Here is a 27,048-nt window from a genome sequence, read left to right on the forward strand (position 1 = left end):
TCACAACAGACACTGGCTTCCAAAAGAAAGAAACCGTTAAAGTACCTGCATAATAAAGAGAGAACGTTTAAAAGCTGTAACAAAGAAACGCGAATATCGTGGCGTGAATAGAACGAATGGATACTGTTTGAAACAGTTGTTGTATTCTAGATTCCATACATAGCATTTACTGTTCAACAGCCACTGATCTGAGGGAAATGTCAATGAGTCGAGGGAAAGAAGTCTGTTCCATAGAAATAGTCCTTTATTTGTGGGATCAAGGTAAGAAGCAAGACTGAACTATACTAATGATAACTCTGGAATCACTGAGCGCAACAGGAAACACTTCATCTAAATCAGAATTGGAGGATGTTTATGCTGTTGAGTTTTTTTATTTAATCCTCTGTTGTTTTCAAAGTCAACTCCCTGGGTTGAAAACAAATGTTTGTTTTAGTGTACTGGAATTCATTTCGTATTCTTTTTTCTTCTCTGGCTTTCATGTCTGTCAATGTGGACTTTGTAGCACAGTCACTGGCCTCAGGTACTGTGGAAGATGGAGAGAAACTGATATTAAGCTCTCTTCTTCTTGTTGCACTTTTGGAAACAAAAAGAAAGTACAATGGAATTCTAGGTTTGAAATTAACAAACAGGAAAACAACTGAAGACTTATCTAGGAAGAGTCCTATACAAGGCTAACACTGACTGTTCAAACCATTAAGAACACCTCCCCAATATTGAGTTGTGCCTCCCCTCCTCCTTTTGCCCTCAACAGCCTCAATTCATCGGGGCATGGACTCTACAAGGTGTTGAAAGCGTTGCACAGGGATACTGGCCCATGTTGACTCCAATGCTTCCCATAGTTGTGTCAAGTTGGCTGGATGTCCTTTGGGTGGTGGACCATTCTTGATACATACGGGAAACTGTTGAGCGTGAAAAACCCAGCAGCGTTGCTGTTTTTGACACCAACTGGTGCGCCTGCCAACTACAATACGCTGTTCAAAGGCATTTCAATATTTTGTCTTACCTATTCACCCTGGCACACACACACACACACACACACACAATCAATCCATGTCTCAATTTTCTCAAGGCTTAAAAATCCTTCTTTAACCTGTCTCCTCCCTTTTCATCTACACCGATTTGAAGTGGATTTAACAAGTGACATTAATAAGGGATAATAGCATTCACCTGGTAAGTTTGTCATGGAAAGAGCAGGTGTACATAATGTTTTGTACACTCAGTGCATATCTGAGTAAGGGCTGAAATGTCAATTTACCTGAAACAAGATATCTTTCAGTTTTATTTCTACATCAGAATAATTTACCAGGAAATCATAGTTTGTGCCTTTCCAAGTAAAATGTTTAAAGCTCAAGTAAGTGTCCTGCAATGACATTTTATCTGAACTGTTCCAAATGTTGCTCATTAACTGTGTGTGCGGGCGTGTGTGTATCTCTCAAAGCATCGTCTTTCTGACATGTCCTACTGTCTCACAACCACCGTGTCCATCTCCTCTGCTAGGACAATCAAAAGATCTTTACAGTTTAACTCTCTAGGTGCACTCGACAACAAAAAAAGAGGAAAGATTTGAAAGCTTGTGTTGTGAGCTAAGCAAGTCATTGGTGGTGTCTGATCAAAGTTAGGGCCAGCATGCAAATACATCAAGTTTATGTTTAAAGATGAAAATGAAGCGATTTTCCCATTCAATGACTGAAGTTGCCACAAGACTTGAATTGGATACAAAACTGTTTTTCTTTTGAAGTTCCTCGCTGCAGTAGTTTTATGAATCTGCTTGAACGTTGTAATGGTCTATGATTTTAATGGCTTAACATGAGATGTGTTCGACCACAACATGCTCCGTCGTCTCAAGTCATATATATATATATATATATATATATATATATATATATATATATATATATATATATATATATATATATATATATATATATACACACAATAGGTACAGCGGTCCCAAATAGTTTTTTTTTTTTAAATCAAAGATGGCTGCAGTGTGTGGTCTCAAACATTAGTTCACAAGCGAAGCCCCCAAACCCCCTTGATTGTAATACTGTAAATATCCCCTTCTACGAAAGACATCACTATGCCCTTTAAAATAGCATTCCATATGCTTGTGTCATCATTGTGCTTATGAGTCAATGCCATGTGACCCAGAATGTATTGTTGTCATGAGGTCAGTCATACATGTTCTGTTTTTTTTCTGTTTTTTTTTCCTGTAGATGTTAACATGAGGGCATTGGGGTAGTAGGGTTGCTAAAAAAAAATTGAAATATCAATAGCAGCTATGTACATTTTTATAAACGTCTCAAACTAAGAAGAGCAGGGGAGACATATTGGGCTAAAAATGTGATGGAGTTAAATTAAGGAAATAATTAGTCTATTTTGTAAATAGCAATACCCATGAGTTTTAAATGGGGATTTTAACATGTAGTTGAACTGTTTCAAGTTTGGTTGTTTTCCCATAACTTTAAAATCAGAAATCTATTTAATTCCCACTATTTGCTGTTTGCCACCATGCTGGTAGAACTCTTTTCCAATTCCTTTCCTCCTAGTTTAACCCCTGGCTATACTGTGAGTGCTCTGGTGATACAATATTCAAGTGATACAGTATTCAATGCAACAGAATGGATATGACTTTCACCAATACAAGAAGCTTTATACTTATGGTCATTCTGATTCTTCACAGGGCAAATCTCCATTATGATTGTGCGGTGTGAGCTCTGGTGCAGTATTTGTCACTATGCTTTACTCAAATTATGCTAAACTTTTTCAATATGAAAATATCACTGATTGTAATCGCGACGCTGTTGCTCAACCTGTATGGTATTGGTCATGTCTTGTTTGGAGTTCGAACTAACCTCCGTTCTTGACGTGTTATGTGAGCGAAGTGAGATGGGGAAGTGAAACATACTGTAGAAGGCTTAGCCTGTTCAACTGCCATTAGTATTAGGCTAGAACTGGACTACATATACCTAACTCACCATGTGGGTAATAAAAGAGAAAAAAGCCCTTTTGGTAACACACATTTACCACCCACACAAGCAGCCTGGTCTCATAGACTAGATGTAACATAGTAAATGTAAAACCAGGACACTCAAATTAGTATGGTAGGGTTAAATAAGACAGATTACTTTAGACAAAAACAAACTTACTACTTTTTAGCTACTTTGCAACTACTTAGCATGTTAGCTAACCTTGTAATTCGTTACATACCCTTCCTACATGGCCAAAAGTGGTTTTGGCTATTTCAGCCACACCTGTTGGTGACAGGTGTAAAAATATCAAGCACACAGCCATGCAATCTCTATAGGAAAACATTGACAGTACGGAAGAGCTCAGAGACTTTCAACTTGGCACTGTCCATAGGATGTCACCTTTCCAACAAGTCAGTTTGTAAAATTTCTTCCCTGCTAGAGCTGCCCAGGCCAATTTTAAGTGCTGTTATTGTGAAGTGGAAACATCTAGGATTAACAACGTCTCAGCCACGAAGTGGTAAGCCACACAAGCTCACAGAATGAGATCGCTGAAGCGGACAGTGGATAAAAATGGTTTGTCCTCAGTTATAACACTCCCTACCGAGTTCCAAACTGCCTCTGGAAGCAACGTTAGCACAAGAACTGTTTCTCGGGAGCTTCATGAAATGGGTTTCCGTGGCCGAGCAGCCGCATGCAAGCCTAAAATATCAATGCTTAATGCCAAGCATCCATTGGACTGGAGCAGTGGAAATGCATTTTCTGGAGTGACGAATCAGTCTTCACCATCTCCGTCCAACGGACGAATATGGTTTTGGCGGATGCCAGGAGAATGCTACCTGCCCCAATGCATGGTGCCTACTGTATAGTGCCAAGTATTTTTTGGTGGAGGAGGAATAATGGTCTGGGGCTGTTTTTCATGGTTCGGGCTAGGCCCCTTAGTTCCAGTGAAGGGAGATCTTAACGCTACAGCATACAATGACATTCTAGACGATTCTGTGCTTCCAACTTCGTGGCAACAGTTTGGGGAAGGCCCTTTCCTGTTTCAGCATGACAATGCCTCGTGCCATACTGAAATGGTTTGTCGAGATCAGTGTGGAAGAATTTGACTGGCCTGCACATAGCCCTGACCTCAACCCCATTGAACACCTTTGGTGTGAATTGGAACGCCGACTGCTAGTCAGGCCTAATCGCCAACATCAGTGCCCGACCTCACTAATGCTCTTGTGGTTGAGTGGATGCAAATCCCCGCAGCGATGTTCCAACATCTAGTGGAAAGCCTTCCCAGAAGAGTGGAGGCTATTATAGCATCAAAGGGGGGACCAACTCCATATTAATGCCCAGGATTTTGGAATATGTTCGATGAGCAGGTGTCCACATACTTTTGGCCATGCACTGTATCATATGAGTTAGAGCAGTGGTCACCAGCTGGTTGATCGCGATCTCCAAGGCATTCCTATCACCAAACATTTCTGTAAAAAAAAAAATTATAATAAGATAAAGCCTTTTTATAAAATGTATTTGTATTAATTAATTCACCATGTTGGCGGTAGGTGCACTTGATTCTGCAGCCCTAGGTCCTTGAAAGGCAAAGTGTTCCAATTTTTATCTATTTCATCTGTCTGAATGTTGAACAAGCCCAGAGAGCAAATTCGAGTGCACCTATAGGTCTACCACTGGCCAATCAGATAGCTCAGATCACTGTGTCTGCAGTTTCCTTGAGCCAAATTGGTCACATACACATGGTTAGCAGATGTTAATGGGAGTGTAGCAAAATGCTTGTGCCTCTAGTTCCGACAGTGCAGCAATATCTAACAAGTAATCTAACAATTCCCCAACAACTACCTAATACACACAAATCTAAAGGGATGGAATAAGAATATGTACATATAGATATAGATGACGATGGCCGAGCGTCATAGGCAAGATGGTATAAGATGCATAATGTACATATGAGATGAGTAATGTAAGATATGTAAACATTCTTATTAAAGTGGCATAGTTTAAAGTGATTAGTGAGTCTCTATGTAGGCAGCAGCCTCTCTGAGTTAGTGATTACTGTTTAGCAGTCTGATGGCCTTGAGATAGAAGCTGTTTTTCAGTCTCTCGGTCCTAGCTTTGATGCACCTGTACTGACCTCGCCTTCTGAATGGTAACGGGGTGAACAGGCAGTGGCTCAGATGGTTGATGTCTTTGATCTTTTTGGCCTTCCTGTGACATTGGGTGCTGTAGGTGTCCTGGAGGGCAGGTAGTTTGCCCCCGGTGATGCGTTGTGCAGACCGCACCACCCTCTGGAGAGCCTTTCAGTTGCCGTACCAGGTGGTGATACAGCTCAACAGGATGCTCTCAGTTTTGCATCTGTAAACGTTTGTCAGGGTTTTAGGTGACAAGCCAAATTTCTTCAGCCTCCTGAGGTTGAAGAGGTGCTGTTGCGCCTTCACAACACTGTCTGTGTGGGTGTACCATTTCAGTTTGTCTGTGACGTGTACGCTGAGAAACTTACCTTTCCCCCTCCACTACTGTCCTTTCATAGTAGATAGGGCAGTACTCCCTCTGCTGTTTCCTGAAGTCCACGATCATCTCCTTTGTTTTGTTGACATTGAGTGAGAGGTTGTTTTCCTGACTCCACACTCTGAGTGTCCTCACTTCCTCCCTGTAGACTGTCTCGTCATTGGCAAACTTGATGATTGAGGTTGGAGGTGTGCATGTCCATGCAGTCATGGGTGAACAGGGTGTACAGGATGGGGCTGAGCATGCACCCTTGTGGAGTCCCAGTCTTGAGGGTCAGTGAAGTGGAGATGTTGTTTCCTACTTTCACCACCTCGGGGCAGCCCTTCAAAGTCCAGGGCAGTGTTGAGACCCAGGGCCTTCAGCTTGGAGAATGTTGAATGCTTAGCTGTAGTCAATGAACAGCATTCTTTTTTTTTTAATTCTTTTTTTTTTTACCCCTTTTTCTCCCCAATTTCGTGGTATCCAATTGTTGTAGTAGCTACTATCTTGTCTCATCGCTACAACTCCCGTACGGGCTCTTGTCCGGATGGGATAGGGCAGTGTGTTGGCGATTGCATCGTCTGTTGACCTGTTGGTGCGGTATGCAAACTGAAATGAGTCTATAGTGGCAGGTAAGGTGGAGGTGATATGATCCTTGACAAGTCTCTCAAAGCACTTCATGATGACAGAAGTGAGTGCTACGGGGCGATAGTCGTTTAGTTATCTTTGCCTTCTTGGGTACAGGAACAATGGTGGCCATCTTGAAGCATGTTGGGACATCGGACTGAGATAGGGAGCAATTGAATATGTCCATAAACACACCAGCCAGCTGGTCTGCGCATGCTCTGAGGACCTGGCTAGGGATGCCGTCTGGGCCAGCAGCGTTGCGGGTTTTACTCGCGTCACAGAATGGGCATTTTAAAGTAGTACATTTTCTTCTTCATTGGCTGATTGCTCCCAAATCATAGGAATCACCACCCTGGTGACTACTTTAAAATGGTGGAAGCCCTCAATAGTAATGGCCAGGCTAAAATGGGTTATATTTATAATGAGTCCTCTATCTAATTATTTATTTTTATTACAAGCAATAGGGTGCAACTGCAGCCCACAATGCGGGGCAATCTGCAGGTACGCCCCACTCGAACATCCCATTGGTTACTGCTAGAACGCCCCCTCTAGCACTTCCCATTTGTTCGTACACGAACACCTCCCCCGTGTCGAAAAAGATACGCCTAAAATAAAACTATTTGATGCATCAAATAAGCTTTTAATTTGACACGTCAAATAACACAATTTTGTTGTAGAATGGGTGTGCTAAATTTGCACGTAGAAGCCAAGCGTCACCACTACAATCAGTAGCACTGTCAATGCTGTACAAAAAAGAATTATGAAAACAAGCACACACACCAGCCGCAATGGATTTACAATACAGCGTTGGCAATATTATATTTGTTCGATCGAATGGGAAAATGTGTGTGAGCATTTGAAATTAGATCAGGATCAAAAATGTTTGAAATATCTTTAATACAGATGTTATTAGAAACTCCTGGGTGTGGGTAGCTATCTAGCTTAAGCGTGGTACCATCCTAGTTGGCACCAATGCAAGCAGACTGAAAACAATGACCAGTAGAAACTGCAGTCATTATCAATATTCTTAACAAGGTAGCCACAATAAGGATTAGCCATAAAAGTGGAATTTGGGGTTCGCTTTCAAAATAAAAGTCTACGTTTGAAAGTGATGCAAATAGTATTGGTGGAATCATGCCATATTAGACTAGATCATGTTAAACAAGGTTAGAGTGCTAGAATGTGGAGCAATGAAATGGCGTATCAGTCTACTCGGTGACACCCACAGAACACAGCTGTGAGGAGTTTACACAAATATTAGCATCGTAGCTCTTATTGCAGGACTTTAGCTGTGTGAAATCACCTACCCAGTCAGCCTTTTGTGCGTATTGCCATTCATATCGCAATGTACAGTATTACCTAAGGATTTGGAATCAATGAAATGGGGAAGCAGTCCACTCAGTACCTAAGTGTTTTTTTCCCATAGTCCTCAGAGTTTTCAGACTCCAAATCATCCATGTTTGTATTTTTCCTCTGGAATAGTGTTCAATACAGTCGGTTGACTGGTAAAATAAACGTGGCTCATTTCACAGTGGTTTCAGAGTCCCGCAATAAGAGCTACAACGCTAATGTTCAGTGGGTGTCAATGAGTAAACTGGTACCCCATGTCATTGATCTACAATTCATACGTAAGGCTGTACAGTGATTTAATTTGATTTAACTAGGCATGTCCCCAATGCAATTCTAAAGTCTAATACATCCACAGTGCGATTAACTGATTTTTGCCAAATGAATACATTGTCTTTTGATTAATTTACATAACATTAGTCAAACCTCGTTTAGTGTGATCTGTTCAATTGTGGCACTATTTGTATTCATTTGCATCACCGTCAATAATAATTTTTATTTTGAAGGCGAATCGTAAATTCCACTATTGTGACTAATCCTTATTGTGTATAGTTTCACATAGGTGGGTCCGACCAACATTAATCAAATAAGAACTGTCATAAATTAGGGGTATTTTAGATTATGACACTTAACTAAATAACTAGCTAGCTAAATATAGCTACTGAAACAGCTTTTCGTTTTTCTAGAACATTGATGGAAACAGCTAGCTCGCTTTTTTTTTTAATGACCTGCATTTTCCCAGAGCTTGGGGAAGTGTGTCTGCGCTGAAGTGCGGAAGTTGCAGATGCGGGACACACCACTTTACCAGCATCATAGCATACGTATCCGTGGATCGCTGAAACATATGAAATAAAAGTGATAGTGTAATTTATGTGTAATAACTACGTTAAAAAAATAATGAACGTGTTAAATTATTATCTGGTGTGCAGTCTTATTTAGGTCCTGATTGGTCAACAAGCTTATTTGACTTGTATCTTTTTTGACACACAAAGACACACGGCGTTCCATAAAAACCAGGGTGCGACTTTATGAGTAACTGTTGCTCTGTGTTGTGTACGTTCACAGGACAGCTGTTCAGACAGTGGTCGCGATCCTATGCACAGGCGTTGCTGATGCATGCCAGATCTTACAACGCCTGGATAGGAATTTTAAAGTATCAGCTAAGAGCATCGTATTTAAAAGAAATCTGGTACCAGACGGCAACAGTCGATGACGTGGCACACAACAATTGGTTGATAAATGCAACGTCTGAGCAGAGGATTGCGACTGTTATTTGTGAGGTTGCAGTATCTGGTTATTGGGTTGTGTTGGAGGGTATGGTGGTGGTGTTGTAATTTACTGCACTTTATTCCAGTCTTACTGGAATATCATTTAAACAGTGGGAGATCTGCTCTATAGACAGGTGAAGTTTTTTTTGTGATCGAAGCATTTTTGACAGGTGAAGGGTGAAAACCAGTCGGCAGCTTGAGGGCATTTAGCTAATATTATTAGCTTTTTATTCCGACAAGCTGGCACTGCTAATTCCAGAAATATTTAGACTTGTATTTTGTATTTGCTACTTGCAAATTTGGTCTTCGCCGCACAATTTTTTTTACGCCATAAAATAAAGCCACGCCTCCCTCTAGTGTCAACATGCTGAACTACATCTCAGTTTGATATGGGCCTTCCGCACAACAGCACTCAAACATGGGCACACTGGTTGAAAATAATATCTGAGTTTTCTATCCCCTTCCTATAATTGTTCTCTCCTCATAGGTTTCCCCAGTGCTTCTGTCCAGATCAATAGTGTGCAACTGCAGCCTGCAGAAACACCCCCCTTTCACTCTCCACGCTCACGCATGACACCCTTATGCTTGTGACTCTTTTGAATGTGGTCGAAAGGGAACTAAAAGTATTGTCTGAGTTTTTTTCGACCCCACCTACTTGCTAGCTAGCTGGAGCGAACACCTGCCCTATCGAACACCTGCCCTCACCGTCATTAACAGAACTGCGCGAAAACAGTGCCAATAGGTGGGGGCATTGTTTACCGGTATACGGCAAACTAGATACGGTTGTCACCCCCGCCCCTTCTTCTGTTGGGTTTATCTGCGGCTGGCATCCAACGTTGTTCTATCTTAAAATTGACCAATATAAGTATAAAGAGGGGTTCCTGCAGATGCAGAAATGATGCAATTGCACCCTTCTGGCAGAAGTTAGAGATTGAGACTACACAGCAGTCAACTGAAGTACAGAGATTCACCATTACACTGACTCATCTGTGGGGAAAACATTGTGCCTGTTCACATGACAAAGACCAGGAATCCTACAGTGTACCCATTGGAGATGCAAAGGTAACAAATCTGCACGTTATCACCCCCTTGTCTACAGTGCATTCGGGAAAGTATTCAGACCCCTTGACTTTTTCCACATTTTGTTACGTTACAGTCTTATTCTAAAATGTATTAAAGTTTTTTTCTCCCTCATCAATCTACACACAATAGCACGTAATGACATACAAAACTCGTTCTTAGAATTGTTTGCAAATGTATAATAAAACCACCCAGGAAATATCACATTTACGTAAGTATTCAGGCCCTTGACTCAGTACTTTTTTGAAGAACCTTTGGCAGCGGTTACACCCTCAAGTCTTCGTGGGTACAAGCTTAGCACACCTGTATTTGGGGAGTTTCTCCCATTCTTCTCTGTAGATCCTCTCAGGGTCTGTCAGGTTGGATGGGGAGCGTCGCTGCACAACAATTTTCACGTCTCTCCAGAGATGTTCAAGTCCAGGCTCTGGCTGGGCCACTCAAGGACATTCAGAGACTTGTACCGAAGCCACTCCTGCGTTATCTTAGCTGTGTGCTTAGGGTCGTTGTCCTGTTGGGAAGATGAACCTTCACCCCAGTCTGAGCACTCTGGAGCAGGTTTTCATCAAGGATCTCTCTGTACTTTGTTCCGTTCAACTTTCCCTCGATCCTAACTAGTCTTCCAGTCCCTGCCGCTGAAAAAGATCCCCACCACATGATGCTGCCACCACCATGCTTCACCGCAGGGATGGTGCCGGGTTTCCTCCAGACGTGACGCTTGGCATTCAGGCCAAAGATTTCAATCTTGGCTTCATCAGAACAGAGAATCTTGTTTCTCATGGTCTGAGAGCCCTTTAGGTGCCTTTTAGCAAACTCCAAGCTGGCTGTTATGGGCTTTTTACTGAGGAGTGTCTTCCTTCTGTCCACTCTACCATAAAGGCCTGATTGGTGGAGTGCTGCATAAATAGTTGTCCTTTTGGAAGGTTCTCCCATCTCCACAGAGGAACTCTGGAGCTCTGTCAGAGTGATCATCGGGTTCTTGGTCACCTCCTTGACCAAGGCCCTTCTCCCTTATTTTGGGCCGGCTAAGGAGTATTGGTGTCTCTGAGGGGTCTTTGGCCTGGTTTGCTAACTACCTCTCTCAAAGAGAGCAGTGTATAAAGTCAGAACATCTGCTGTCTCAGCCACTGCCTGTCACCAAGGGAGTACCTCAAGGCTCGATCCTAGGCCCCATGCTCTTCTCAATTTACATCAACAACATAGGTCAGGTGGTAGAAAGCTCTCTCATTCATATATATGCAGAGGATGCGGTCTTATACTCAACTGGCTGCTCCCCGGATTTTGTGCCAAACGCTCTACAACAAAGCTTTCTTAGTGTCCAAAAATATTTTTCTGTCCTTAACCTTGTTCTGAACACCTCCAAAACAAAGGTTATGTGGTTTGGTAAGAAGAATGCCCCTCTCCCCACTGGTCTGAGGGTTTAGAGCTTGAGGTAGTCACCTCATACAAGTACTTGGAAGTATGGCTAGACGGTACACTGTCCTTCTCTCAGCACATACTAAAGCTGCAGGCTCTAAGGTTAAATCTAGACTTGGTTTCCTCTATCGTAATCGCTCCTTTTTCTCCCCAGCTGCCAAACTAACCCTGATTCAGATTGCCATCCTATATCACACCATGATCTGTTTCACCTGTCTTTGTGCTAGTCTCCACCCCCCTTCCCAGGTGTCGCCCATCTTCCTCATTTCCCCCAGTGTATTTATACCTGTGTTCTCGGTTTGTCTGTTGCCAGTTCGTTTTGTTTCGTCAAGCCTACCAGCGTTTTTTCCCATGCTCCTTTCTGTCTCTAGTCGTCTAGGAACAGCAGTAACATCAGGCAGGATTTAGGCTACCAACTGCCTAGCCAGTTGTAGCTCAATCTTGGGTGCAATGATCACATTCCCGCACTGACTGACTGTGTGGAGGCTCATTGATTTAACGTTACGTTTGCCTACATGATACACTAGTAAAGTAATAAAATATATAGCTGTCGGCTATATTAGCCACGACTTAGCTTTCTTTGTGCAGCTTCAAATGTCGAACAGAGTTGGAAATTGTTGCGCCTCCATCTGTAATTTTCTTTCTGCATGTTTTTCAAGTTGCAATCCGTTTTTTGTTGATACAGCGTTTTCTTTATATCCGAAAATAATAATTTTGGGTATCATCTTTCCAAGGGCTCCATCTGAATTCACCCGTCAACGTTCCTCTGCACTGCCACGCACAACCTTTTCTCAGTTGGCACAATTTGATTGGCTGCTGTTTTCTAGCTTTCACGGTTTTTGACCATTCTGCCTGCCCTGACCCTGACCCTACCTGCCGTTCTGTACCTTTCAAACTTTCCTCTGGACTACGGACCTCTGCCTGCACTTGACCTGTCCTTTGCCTGTCCTCCAGTTTTTTTTAATGAACTTTTGTTACTTCAAAACTGTCTGTATCTTCTCCTGAGCCTTGACATCCTACCCATGCTAGATTACGGAGACGTAATTTATAGATCGTCAAGTAAGGGTGCTCTTGAGCTGCTAGATGTTCTTTACCATTCGACCATCAGATTATCCACCGATGCTCCTTATAGGTTAAAGGACACACCACTTCACTCTATACTCCTCTGTAAACTGGTCATCTCTGTATACCCATCGCAAGACCTACTGGTTGATGCTTACTTATAAAACCCTCTTAGGCTCCCGAGTGGCGCAGCGGTCTAAGGCACTGCATCTCAGTCCCATTCCAGGCTGTATCACATCCAGCCTTGATTGAGAGTCCCAAAGGGTGGCGCACAATTGGCTCAGCGTCGTCCAGATTTTGGCCCGGGTAGGCCGTCATTGTAAGTAAGTATTCATTCTTAAAGAAAAAAAAGAGGAGGAAGGGAAGCGCTGCTAAGGTACACAATAGTAGATTTTGGTAGACAGCAGAGGTAGAACCAAGTCATTGTTTTACAAGTCACAAGTAAGTCTCAAGTCTTAGCACTCAAGTTCTAAGTCAAGACAGACAAGTCCGAGTCAAGACCGTCAAGTATCAAGTCCTAAACTTTGAGTTTCGAGTCCTAAACAATTCATAATGTGCTCTTCACCAAATGTAATACCATTTCATATTTTTAACAAGAGTAATAGTATATTGCATTTACACATCATGAATGCTTTTAAAAATATCTCTATATTTATTACTTTCCAAATAAACACATGGGTAGCCATGAGAAAGACCCCCAATAGTGATTGAGGATCGCTATGGGGGAGCAATCGGGTGATGTAGGCTTGTACACGATCGCCCAACCTCACACACACTCTGTGGTTACCGTAGGCTAACGTATGTCAATAGTTTTAGGAACAGCAGTAACATCAGGCAGGATTTAGGCTACCAACTGCCTAGCCAGTTGTAGCTCAATCTTGGGTGCAATGAACACGTTCCCACACTGACTAACTGTGTGGAGGCTCATTGATTTAACGTTACGTTTGCCTACATGATACACTAGTAAAGTAATAAAATATATAGCTGTCGGCTATATTAGCCACGACTTAGCTTTCTTTGTGCAGCTTCAAATGTCGAACAGAGTTGGAAATTGTTGCGCCTCCATCTGTAATTTTCTTTCTGCATGTTTTTCAAGTTGCAATCCGTTTTTTGTTGATACAGCGTTTTCTTTATATCTGAAAATAATAATTTTGGGTATCATCTTTCCAAGGGCTCCATCTGAATTCACCCGCCAACGTTCCTCTGCACTGCCACGCACAACCTTTTCTCCGTTGGCACAATTTGATTGGCTGCTGTCCAATTCAAACTGTAAACCATTAAATGAAGAGTTGATGAGCTGCACACTTTTTTAATAGCATCATTTTTAATATTTGGGTTTAGGGAGGGTATCAAGTCTGGTCGAGTCATAAGGCTCAAGTCCAATTCAAGTCACTAGTCATTGGTGTTAAAGTCAAAGTCGAGTTGCAAGTCATCATATTTGTGACTCGAGTCCAAGTCAATGGACTCGAGTCCACACCTCTGGTAGACAGAAGGTGCTCTTTTGTAAAAGGGGTAAATTGGTCATCAAAAAGAAAGGAGGACCAAGGGACTCTTCATATAATTAATTTAAATGCCTTTATTTGTATAGCATGTTCAGTGGAAACAAAGTTTTAAAAATCTGAGTTTTGGCTGCATGGCCTTTGTATTATAATTTCTTTCTACTCCCTGACAATGTCCTCTTTTGAACAACTTTTTCCAATCAGCACTAATTTGAAGAGGAGTGGTTACAAAAATGATTGGACATACCTAGTAAGTAATACTATACACATTAAAAAGTGAAAACCTGTAGATTCAACTCCAAGCTAGAAGCATCAGAATACCTAGAAAGGTAGTTCTAACCTTAAATATGACTGGGCAAAGTGCCAAGAATAGGAAAGCAATCTATTTCATAGTACACTAGAACACAGCGAACATGGACAATAACAGTTTAAACATAGCTGAGGGCAATAGAGCAAAATGTCCACTAGATGACAGCAAATGAACCTATCACCACCGTACAGGAAAGGTGAGAAATTCATATATTCATTTAAACCAGGGTACTTAGTGGCCTGTAGTTTGTAAATCCAAAACTTTCCCTTTGGTTCAGCTGTTTAAGACAGTCCCCTTTTCTAATTGAGGCCAGAACATGATCAATACCCATAGCTTGTAGGGAGGCAGGGTTGACATGGTGTAGGGACTTGTAGTGCCTTGCCATGGGGTAGTCTTCATTGTGTGGTCTTGAAGGCGTCTCTTTGTCTGTCCAATGTAGAACACCTTGCACTGTGGACATTCCAATCTATAGATGACATGAGTGGTTTTACAGTTAAGGAAATGCTTGACGTGATACTCCATTTTAGAAGCTGTGTCAACAAAGTACTTCTTCTGTGCAATATTTCTGCAATGGTTGCAATGGTTACATTTAAAAGAACCCCTGGGTTTGTCATCTAGCCATGTTTTTTGAGTCATCAGGAAAATAACTGAGGACTAATTTGTCATTTAGGGTAGGACATCTCTTAAAGCTTATGACTGGTGGTTCTGGGAAGACTTGGCGTAGTAGCATATTGCTTTGGATGATTCCCCAATTATTTTTAAAGATTATTTTAATGTTCTCTGCTTCAGTACTGTATTTTGTAACAAAATACACTCTCTGATGTATCACGAGGCAATCCTCTTTGCTACAAGTTCTCTCTGTCATGTTGTCTGGCCCTTATACCTGTATCTTTCAGGACCTGAGCGCTGTAGCCCCGATTTCAAGAATTCATTCTGCAATTCAGCTGATTTGACACTAGACTGTTTCCTGATCCAAATTCTGCGGACTCTTTGGAATTGGCCATATGGAATATTCTCTTTTAGCCTTTTGGGGGTGAAAGCTGTCTGCCCTTCAGAATGGTATTCCCATCTGTAAGCTTTCTAAAGATTGATGTGTGCAAACAACCTTTGTTATTTTTACTGATGTCAAGGTCCAAAAAATGATTGTTATCCTTGCTGTACCCCATAGTTAGTTTGATGTTAGGGTTAATGCTGTTAAGGTATTGGTGGAAGGAAATAAGTCCATCTTCTGAGCCGGACCAAAACAGGAAAACATCATCAATATGGAGTCCCCACCATATAATCCGGTCAAAGAAATGGTTATTAGAAGGATCCAAAATGAAGTCATTTTCCCATTTACCCAAGTACAAACCAGGGTAGGAAGGGCTGTAGCTCCCATGGCACATCCTTTGACCTGTTTAAAGATGTTATGATGAAGAATCCATTCAGTCAGTGAGATGATGAATTCTGTAGGAGGCATCTCAGTCTCAGGCCGGTTACTCAAGAAATGGTCCATAGCTGCCAAACCTTGTTCATGTTCAATGGTGGTGTATGGAGACTCCACATCCATGGTGACTAAAAAGGAAGCTGTACCTATATTGTTCAACTCCTTAATGTTGTTCAACACATCTGTGGTATCTTGAAGATGGGCTGGGAGTGATGTCAGAAAAGGCTGGGAGTGACGTCAGAACAGGCTTAATAAAGTAATCAATGTACTTAGAGATGGGTTCTGTCAGATGTTCATTACCACTGATGACTGGTCTGCCTGGGGGTTTTCAAGATTCTTGTGGACTTTTGGAAGAAGATAAAAAGAAACCATACTCAGACTGCCATTGAAAAGACATTTGAACTCAATGTCTGAAATATAGCCATTCTCCTTAGCTTCTGTGAGGATCCCTTTCAATTCAGTTTTTAGGTCCTATGTTGGGTTGAAGGTAAGAGATTGGTAGAATTCATCATTGTCTAATTGACGGTAAGCTTCTGTCACATATTTGTCTTTACTCCACACTACTGTAGCACTACCTTTTTGTCTGCTTTTTTTTAACCACAATTGTCCATTTTTGGACAATGATTGAATTACATCCCTCTCTATCTTAGAAAGACTACGTTGTGTTTGGTTAGAGACAATTTTACCCTTAAACAGATTCTCCACATCAACATTTACCTGCTTGACAAATGTATTTAGTGTGGCATTCTGGACGATGGGACAAAAGGTGAACTTGGGCATAAAAGGTGTTTTTGAGGGCACAGAAACTGCCTGACCAGAGACACTGGTGTCTGTAGTTGGAGAGATGTTTTGCTTGTACCAGGCCTTCAGATGAAGATTTCTGAAGAATTTGTTCTTAACTGACTTGCCTAGTTAAAGGTTAAATCATAAAAATAAAAATCCCCCGATTGCTCATTTGGCCGGGCGGCCAGCTCTAGGAAGAGTCTTGGTGGTTCCAAACTTCTTCCATGTAAGAATGGAGGCCACTGTGTTCTTGGGGATCTTCAATGCTGCAGAAATGTTTTGGTACCCTTCTCCAGATCTGTGCCTCAACACAATCCTGTCTCGGAGCTCTACGGACAATTCCTTCGACCTCATGGCTTGGTTTTTTTTCTCTGACATGCACTGTCAACTGTGGGACCTTCTATAGACAGGTGTGTGTGCCTTTCCAAATCACGTCCAATCAATTGAATTTACCACAGGTGGACTCCAGTCAAGTTGTAGAAACATCTCAAGGATGATCAATGGAAACGGGATGTACCTGAGCTCAATTTCAAGTCTCATAGCAAAGGGCCTGAATAATTCTGTAAATAAGATATTTCAGTTTTATATAAGGCTGTAATATAAGAAAATGTGGGAAAGTCAAGGGGTCTAAATACTTTCCCAATGCACTGTATCTAAATCTTTAGTTACCTCAGAGGAGTCAACATTTACATCTCACTCACATCTTCACTGAGGGACATGAGACAATTCATCATCAGTACAGTTACAGTTGAAGTGGGAAGTTTACATAAACGTAGGTTGGAGTCATTAAAACTCGTATTTCAAACACTCCACAAATTTCTTGTTAACTAGTTTTGGCAAGTCGGTTAAGACATCTACTTTGTGCATGACACACCATTTTTCAAACAATTGTTTACAGACAGATTATTTCACAGCTGTTTAAAGGCACAGTCAACTTAGCGTATGTAAACTTCCGACCCACTTGGAATGTGATGAAAGAAAAAAAATCTGAAATAATTATTCTGACATTCCACATTCTGAAAATAAAGTGGTGATCCTAACTGACCCAAGACAGGGAATTTTTACTGGGATTAAATGTCAGGAATTGTGAAAAACTGAGTTTAAATATATTTGGCTAAGGTGTATGTAAACTTCTGACTTCAACTGTACATACGATTTTCCACAGGTGGGCTCCCTGGGTAGAAATCGCGATGAACCACATTGCAAGTTGGATTTATGTTGTTGTAAAGTTGAATTCAATGTTGTGAGTCGCACATTGTAACCATTTGGGGAGTACAGTCAGTTCAGTCAAATATGAAAGGTTGTTATGAAATATAATCAAGAGAAACAAATAGAGAAAAGGTCCTTTCATTATTCTCTGTGAGATGGGCTTGTTGCTCAGCCTACAGCCGTCTAACTGATTCCCCAAAGCACTGTTTAGAAATGCGGTCTTGGTAATTTGGAGAGTGGGCGTCATCACTGCTTGTTAGTTGAACCAGTAATTGGAGTCTGTGCTGGCAATTGGTGGGAGGTGGGGGGCGGGAGCAGTGGTACGCTGTGGTCCTCTAAGGGGCTATAGATTTGGAACAGTGTTGTACAGAAAGCATACCATTTATCATAATGCTTGTCCAGGACTGACACCCTTCCTTTTCTTTTGTCATCAGTCCATACGACAAAATACTTTTTTAGGTAACGTTTTCATTGTCTCATTTCAATGTTATCGCTGTGTATTATGATAATCTACTCACCATTCTACACCACCAGTTGCTTCCTCAGTTAGTGTTTTTTTCACTTGTTTCTTGGAAAATAAACCACCTCCTACCAAGAAGACACATATCACACAGTCATTTACTTGTCAACTGTAGGCCTACTTGTCAACTACAGCTATCATGCTTCCTTCAGGATGAATATTTAATCAGTGGATAAATCCCATTAAATATGAGCTCTTTCTCATTAATGTGTCAGGTGGACCATAAACCAACTCCTACAAACCATCTAATTAGCGTGCCAAACACACAGATACATACCTCCAATGGAGTTAGAGGGAGTCCATCATTTTAGGGGGGATATTGTTCAGTGTTAACTGATATATGCAAAAAGCATACATTCCCCCAATGTGTCACACTGTTACTAAGTGCTCGGCCAGCTATTATGTAAGGAGGCTTGATTTTAGGATAGTTGCATGTTTGAAAATGAATTAGGCCGACCTATCTATTCTTGATCATAAGAACTACTGGTGTTCAGTGTTCCAATGTCAATACTATGTCCCTTTTGTGCTCTGTGGCTCCTCGTGGCTATCAAATTCTCTCAAACATATGTAATTATAGCCAACATCTCTGTGCCTGAAGATATTTCTTGATTTAAAAACAGTAACTTGACATTTACATAATTTCTTGTGTCCCAACATAACTGTGGCAAGTCATGACAGATGCTTCTGCTCTTGGATCTGTGACATACTGACCTATTCCTGTGTGGTTCCCCTGCTGCTTTGAGTTGACTAACTTTGAGACTCATTTGTTTCCCAATGATAAACAAAGCATTGGACAATGGACATACAGCTAAAAGTTAAACCACAGACTACTGTGGATGAAGCAGATATTTATTTTTAGATAATATATTTTTTATATTGCACATGGAAACAGGAAGACGTTGGGGAAGTTGGTTCGATTTTTAGGTGATAACTCATTAGTGGTGAGTGCAAAAAGGCGCTCGGGTCAGGTGCTGCAGTAAAAATGTGGGCGATTGTAAGCTCAAATGCATTGCATGGCCCAAACGGGCAGACTGAGCGCTCACACATGCTCATTCAATGGAATCCCTAGCATCGCAAAATTCTCTTCAACTTGAAAGTTGATGGTAGGCATACACAGGTGAGTTAGCCATGAAGATAAAGTAGGCTATTTGGCAGCCTTTTACTAGAACATGGCTAACATTTTGAATATAAATCAATGCTGCAAAATGTAACTTTTTGAGTGATCTGATCAAATTCACATAGAAATTTGAGTTAAACATCTCATTCTCATAGAAAGCAAGTCTAAGAAGTGGTAGATCTTTTCTATGTGAGTTATTTCTATGCTTCCCCTTCTTTAGTTTAGATTTTGAGGTTTTGTACACAATACAATATTTTTGGTTATGTAAAATATATTTCACAGCGGTTTAGATGGTACAATGATTCTCTACACTACACGTTGCTTGTTTTGTCACAAACTGAAATTAAGGGTACTATTAGAATTTTTGCAACCAAGAAATGGCAGAGCGATTTCTGCATTTTACACCTTTAAATGAAACATACCATAAGAGATACAATGGCAATGGAGTCCTTTATATACAGAGTCAGATACGAAGGGCTATATAAATAAATTTGATTTGATTTAGATTAACTTGTGGGTACCATTTTTATGTCTCTGTGTCCATATGAAGGAAGTTAGGGGTAGTTTCTCAAGCCAATGCTTCAAGTCATTGCGCTACAGCTAGTTAGTGTTTTTAAAAATATATATATACATTTGCCAACAGTTCTAAAAAACAGTTTATGTTTTGTCATTATGGGTTTTTGTGTGTAGATTGAGGGGAAAAAACGATGTAATAAATTTTAGAATAAGGCTTTAATCTAACAAAATGTGAAAAAAGTTTAAGGATCTGAATACTTCCCTACGTCACATACACATGGTTAGCAGATGTTAATGCGAGTGTAGCGAAATGCTTGTGCTTCTAGTTCCGACAATGCAGTAATAACGAACAAGTAATCTAACTAACAATTCCAAAAAACTACTGTCTTATACACAGTGTAAGGGGATAAAGAATATGTACATAAGGATATATGAATGAGTGATGGTACAGAGCAGCATAGGCAAGATACAGTAGATGATATCGAGTACAGTATATACATATGAGATGAGTATGTAAACCAAGTGGCATAGTTAAAGTGGCTAGTGATACATGTATTACATAAGGATGCAGTCGATGATATAGAGTACAGTATATGCGTATGCATATGAGATGAATAATGTAGGGTAAGTAACATTATATAAGGTAGCATTGTTTAAAGTGGCTAGTGATATATTTACATCATTTCCCATCAATTCCCATTATTAAAGTGGCTGGTGTTGAGTCAGTGTCATTGACAGTGTTTTGGCAGCAGCCACTCAATGTTAGTGGTGGCTGTTTAACAGTCTGATGGCCTTGAGATAGAAGCTGTTTTTCAGTCTCTCGGTCCCAGCTTTGATGCACCTGTACTGACCTCGCCTTCTGGATGACAGCAGGGTGAACAGGCAGTGGCTCGGGTGGTTGATGTCCTTGATGATCTTTATGGCCTTCCTGTAGCATCGGGTGGTGTAGGTGTCCTGGAGGGCAGGTAGTTTGCCCCGGTGATGCGTTGTGCAGACCTCACTACCCTCTGGAGAGCCTTACGGTTGAGGGCGGAGCAGTTGCCGTACCAGGCGGTGATACAGCCCGCCAGGATGCTCTCGATTGTGCATCTGTAGAAGTTTGTGAGTGCTTTTGGTGACAAGCTGAATTTCTTCAGCCTCCTGAGGTTGAAGAGGCGCTGCTGCGCCTTCTTCACGATGCTGTCTGTGTGAGTGGACCAATTCAGTTTGTCTGTGATGTGTATGCCGAGGAACTTAAAACTTGCTACCCTCTCCACTACTGTTCCATCGATGTGGATGGGGGGGTGTTCCTTCTGCTGTTTCCTGAAGTCCACAATCATCTCCTTAGTTTTGTTGACGTTGAGTGTGAGGTTATTTTCCTGACACCACACTCCGAGGGCCCTCACCTCCTCCCTGTAGGCCGTCTCGTCGTTGTTGGTAATCAAGCCTACCACTGTTGTGTCGTCCGCAAACTTGATGATTGAGTTGGAGGCGTTCGTGGCCACGCAGTCGTGGGTGAACAGGAAGTACAGGAGAGGGCTCAGAACGCACCCTTGTGGGGCCCCAGTGTTGAGGATCAGCGGGGAGGAGATGTTGTTGCCTACCCTCACCACCTGGGGGCAGCCCGTCAGGAAGTCCAGTACCCAGTTGCACAGGGCGGGGTCGAGACCCAGGGTCTCGAGCTTGATGACGAGCTTGGAGGGTACTATGGTGTTGAATGCCGAGCTGTAGTCGATGAACAGCATTCTCACATAGGTATTCCTCTTGTCCAGATGGGTTAGGGCAGTGTGCAGTGTGGTTGAGATTGCATCGTCTGTGGACCTATTTGGGCGGTAAGCAAATTGGAGTGGGTCTAGGGTGTCAGGTAGGGTGGAGGTGATATGGTCCTTGACTAGTCTCTCAAAGCACTTCATGATGACGGATGTGAGTGCTACGGGCGGTAGTCGTTTAGCTCAGTTACCTTAGCTTTCTTGGGAACAGGAACAATGGTGGCCCTCTTGATGCATGTGGGAACAGCAGACTGGTATAGGGATTGATTGAATATGTCCGTAAACACACCGGCCAGCTGGTCTGCGCATGCTCTGAGGGCGCGGCTGGGGATGCCGTCTGGGCCTGCAGCCTTGCGAGGGTTAACACGTTTAAATGTCTTACTCACCTCGGCTGCAGTGAAGGAGAGACCGCATGTTTTCATTGCAGGCCGTGTCAGTGGCACTGTATTGTCCTCAAAGCGGGCAAAAAAGTTATTTAGTCTGCCTGGGAGCAAGACATCCTGGTCCGTGACTGGGCTGGATTTCTTCCTGTAGTCCGTGATTGACTGTAGACCCTGCCACATGCCTCTTGTGTCTGAGCCGTTGAATTGAGATTCTACTTTGTCTCTGTACTGGCGCTTAGCTTGTTTAATAGCCTTGCGGAGGGAATAGCTGCACTGTTTGTATTCAGTCATGTCACCAGACACCTTGCCCTGATTAAACGCAGTGGTTCGCGCTTTCAGTTTCACACGAATGCTGCCGTCAATCCACGGTTTCTGGTCAGGGAATGTTTTAATCGTTGCTATGGGAACGACATCTTCAACGCACGTTCTAATGAACTCGCACACCGAATCAGCGTATTCGTCAATGTTGTTGTCTGACGCAATACGAAACATCTCCCAGTCCACGTGATGGAAGCAGTCTTGGAGTGTGGAGTCAGCTTGGTCGGACCAGCGTTGGACAGACCTCAGCGTGGGAGCTTCTTGTTTTAGTTTCTGTCTGTAGGCAGGGATCAACAAAATGGAGTCGTGGTCAGCTTTTCCGAAAGGGGGGCGGGGCAGGGCCTTATATGCGTCGCGGAAGTTAAAGTAACAATGATCCAGGGTCTTTCCACCCCTGGTTGCGCAATCGACATGCTGATAAAATTTAGGGAGTCTTGTTTTCAGATTAGCCTTGTTAAAATCCCCAGCTACAATGAATGCAGCCTCCGGATAAATCGTTTCCAGTTTGCAGAGAGTTAAATAAAGTTCGTTCAGAGCCATCGATGTGTCTGCTTGGGGGGGGATATATACGGCTGTGATTAAAATCGAAGAGAATTCTCTTGGTAGATAATGCGGTCTACATTTGATTGTGAGGAATTCTAAATCAGGTGAACAGAAGGATTTGAGTTCCTGTATGTTTCTTTCATCACACCATGTCACGTTGGCCATAAGGCATACGCCCCCGCCCCTCTTCTTACCAGAAAGATGTTTGTTTCTGTCGGCGCGATGCGTGGAGAAACCCGCTGGCTGCACCGCTTCGGATAGCGTCTCTCCAGTGAGCCATGTTTCCATGAAGCAGAGAACGTTACAGTCTCTGATGTCCCTCTGGAATGCTACCCTTGCTCGGATTTCATCAACCTTGTTGTCAAGAGACTGGACATTGGCAAGAAGAATGCTAGGGAGTGGTGCACGGTGTGCCCGTCTCCGGAGTCTGACCAGAAGACCGCTTCGTTTCCCTCTTTTTCTGAGTCGTTTTTTTGGGTCGCTGCATGGAATCCACTCCGTTGTCCTGTTTGTAAGGCAGAACACAGGATCAGCGTCGCGAAAAACATATTCTTGGTCGTACTGATGGTGAGTTGACGCTGATCTTATATTCAGTAGTTCTTCTCGACTGTATGTAATGAAACCTAAGATGACCTGGGGTACTAGTGTAAGAAATAACACGTAAAAAAACAAAAAACTGCATAGTTTCCTAGGAACGCGAAGCGAGGCGGCCATCTCTGTCGGCGCCGGAGTGTGGCTGTATATATACAAAAGTATGTGGACAACCCTTCAAATGAGTGGATTTGGCAGCCACACCCGTTGCTGACAGGTGTATAAAATCGCGCACACAGCCATGCAATCTCCATAGACAAACATTGGCAGTAGAATGGCCTTACTGAAGAGCTCAGTGACTTTCAACGTGGCACTGTCATAGGATGCCACCTTTCCAACAAGTCAGTTTGTCAAATTTCTGCCCTGCTCGAGATGCCCTGGTCAACTGTAAGTGCTGTTATTGTGAAGTGGAAACGTCTAGGAGCAGAAACGACTTAGCTGCAAATTGGAAGGCCACACAAGCTCACAGAACTGGACCTCCGAGTGCTGAAGCATGTAGTGTGTAAAAATCATCTGTCCTCGGTTGCAACACTTACTACCGAATTCCAATCTGCCTCTGGAAGCAACGTCAGCACAATAACTGTTAGTCGAGAGCTTCATGAAATGGGTTTCCATGGCAGAGCAGCCGCACACAAGCCTAAGATCACCATGCACAATGTCTAAGCGTCGGCTGGAGTGGTGTAAAGCTCGCTGCCATTGGACTTTGGAGCAGTGGAAACGCGTTCTCTGGAGTGATGAATCACACTTCACCATCTGGCAGTCCAATGGACGAATCTGGGTTTGATGGATGCCAGGAGGATGCTACCTGCCCCAATGCATAGTGCCAACAGTAAAGTTTGGTGGAGGAGTAATGGTATGGGGCTGTTTTTCAAGGTACAGGCTAGGCCCCTTAGTTCCAGTGAAGGGGGACATCTTAACACTACAGCATACAATTACATTCAATTATGTGCTTCCAACTTTCTGGCAACAGTTTGAGGAAGTACCTTTCCTGTTTCAGCATTACATTGCCCCGTGCACAAAGCAAGTTCCATACAGAAATAATTTGTCAAGATCGGTGGGAAGAACTTGACTGGTCTGCACAGAGCCCTGACCGCAACGCCATCAAACACCTTTGGGATGAATTGGAACGCCGACTGCGAGCCAGGCCTAATCGCCAACATCAGTGCCCAACCTCACTAATGCTCTTGTGGCTGAATGGAAGCAAGTCCCCACAGCAATGTTGCAACATCTAGTGGATAGCCTTCACAGAAGAGTGGAGGCTGTTATGGAAGCAAAGGAGGGACCAACTCCATATTAATGCCCATGATTTTCCATTGAGATGTTTGATGAGCGGGTGTCCACATACCTTCGGCCATGTAGTGTACCTTCATCAATAGGAGCTAAAGGTAGTTAGCACTAGTAATGGGTTAGCCTACTACTAAGCATACAGTAGGCCTATGTTTAGATACTTGTTTTGTCTTTTATTTACAGTTGACAGACTACTGAGGGGTATATTGATGTCTAAGCACTGTGGGAGGTGTCTTCTTTTCTAGTGAGTTATGGATGTTGTTTGTTGAGTGCCTGGTTGAGTGGGGTTACAATTGTCTTGGGAATGACCTGATGCCTTTTTTTGTGGGCACAACAATTTCTAAATTTTTATCCTCCCCTTTAAAACTATTAATGTTTTTCTGGTTGGGGAAAAATCTCTTCATGGTATGGGGAGAGGGTTGCCACAATATCACCACACTGTCCTGATGAAACTCTGAGAAGTTGGGAGAAAAGAGAGAATTAGAGGAGGGAAAAGGTTACTGTTGCAGAGCATGTCATTATTGTCAGAGTAAGGATAGGTCATGATTCATTGTGGATGGCCAAAGAATGTGCACAAGTTCTGATGCCAACTCAGCCAGCAGAAGTCCAGATCAGACCTGCTGAAGCTAGAATTCAAAAAGTCATGGAACATTTACTACAGTATTATTACTCCAGGATAGACACTTAAAACATAATGTACATGAGTTGTTTTCATTTTTTTACCCTGAAAGAGCTTTCACCAGCCTTTCCCCATTAGAAGTTAGATATTACAAATGACAATATTCCGAATGACTGGTTTAATTGCAGAGTACCACTATGGTTTAGTTGTTGTGGTTTTGAATATGTTTGAATAATTACAGCTTTTGCTACTTTTCAAGCCTGAAATATAATTTGAAAACAATATGAGTCTGTTTCAGCCAATTGTCCCCAAGAAGGTTGGTGAAATGTCATCCTCATCTGAGGTTTGCGCTTTTTCTATGGTCATCCTTGCTCCTAAAGTCGGAGAGTAAGCATGTGGTTAGTTTAGACAGTGGTTTATGGAGACCTTCTGTTTTCTACTGGGTAGATGCTAACTGAAGTGTCGGACACAATGTCATGCTCTGAGCCACTGTGGTTGGACTGATGCCATTGCCTTGTTTATGATCACTTGTATTTTTCATCACAACAATTAGGGTTGTCAAAAACACAGTGATAGTTGAAGAATTTCAGTTTTAGATTATGAGAAGGAAGTCTACATTTTCCAGCACTGTGAAAGTAGTCGTTACAGTCTTCTGTCTACATTCCAATGATCTTTTAGATCTACAGTGCATTCAGAAAGTATTAAGACCACATTTTGTTACATTACAGCCTTATTCTAAAATGGGTTGAATGTTTTTTCCCCCTCATCAATCTACACACAAATACCCCATAAAGACAAAGCAAAAACAGGTTTTTAGAAATTTTTGCAAATGTATAAAAAATACAATAAAAAATCACATTAGTATTCAGCCTTTACTTTGTACTTTGTTAAAGCACCTTTGGCTGCGATTACAGCCATGAGTCTTCTTTGGTATAATGCTACAAGCTTGACACGCACACCTGTATTTGGGGAGTTTCTACCATTCTTCTCTGCAGATCATCTCAAGCTCTGTCAGGTTGGATGGGGAGAGTTGCTGCACAGCGATTTTCAGGTCTCTCCAGAGATGTTTGATTGGATTCAAGTCCGGGCTCTGGCTGAGCCACTCAAGGACATTCACAGACTTGTCCCGAAGCCCCTCCTGCATTGTCTTGGCTGTGTGCTTAGGGTCATTGTCCTGTTAGAAGGTGAACCTTCACCCCAGTCTGAGGTCCTGAGCACTCTGGAGCAGGTTTTCATCAAGGATCTCTCTGTACTTTGCTACATTCATCTTTCCCTTGATCCTGACTAGTCTCCCTGCCGCTGAAAGCATCCCCACAGCATGACGCTTCCACCACCATGCTTCAATGTAGGGATGGTGCCAGGTTTCCTCCAGACGTGACACTTGGCATTCAGGCCAAAGAGTTCAATCTTGGTTTCATCAGACCAGAGAATCTTGTTTCTCATGGTCTGAGAATCCTTTAGGTGCCCTTTGGAAAACTCCAAGTGGGCTGTCATGTGCCTTTTTACTGGGGAGTGGCTTCCTTCTGGCCACTCTACCAAAAAGGCCTGATTGGTGGAGTGCTGCAGAGATGGTTGTCCTTCTGGAAGGTTCTTCCATCTCCACAGAAGAACTCTGGAGCTCTGTCAGAGTGACTATCGGGTTCTTGGTCACCTTATGACCAAGGCCTTCCTCCCCCGATTGCTCAGTTTGGCCCTGCGGCCAGCTCTAGGAAGTCTTGGCTGTTCCAAACTTCTCCCATTTAGAATGATGGAGGTCACTGTGTTTTTGGGAACTTTCAATGCTGAAGAAAATGTTTTTGTACCCTTCCCCAGATCTGTGCCTTGACACAATCCTGTCTCAGTTCTACGGACAATTTCTTCAACCTCATGGCTTGGTTTTTGCTCTGACATGCACTGTCAACTGTGGGACAGGTGTGTGCCTTT

Source organism: Oncorhynchus tshawytscha, linkage group LG01 (genome assembly GCF_018296145.1).
Source record: "Oncorhynchus tshawytscha isolate Ot180627B linkage group LG01, Otsh_v2.0, whole genome shotgun sequence".
In the NCBI taxonomy this organism is placed as follows: domain Eukaryota; kingdom Metazoa; phylum Chordata; class Actinopteri; order Salmoniformes; family Salmonidae; genus Oncorhynchus; species Oncorhynchus tshawytscha.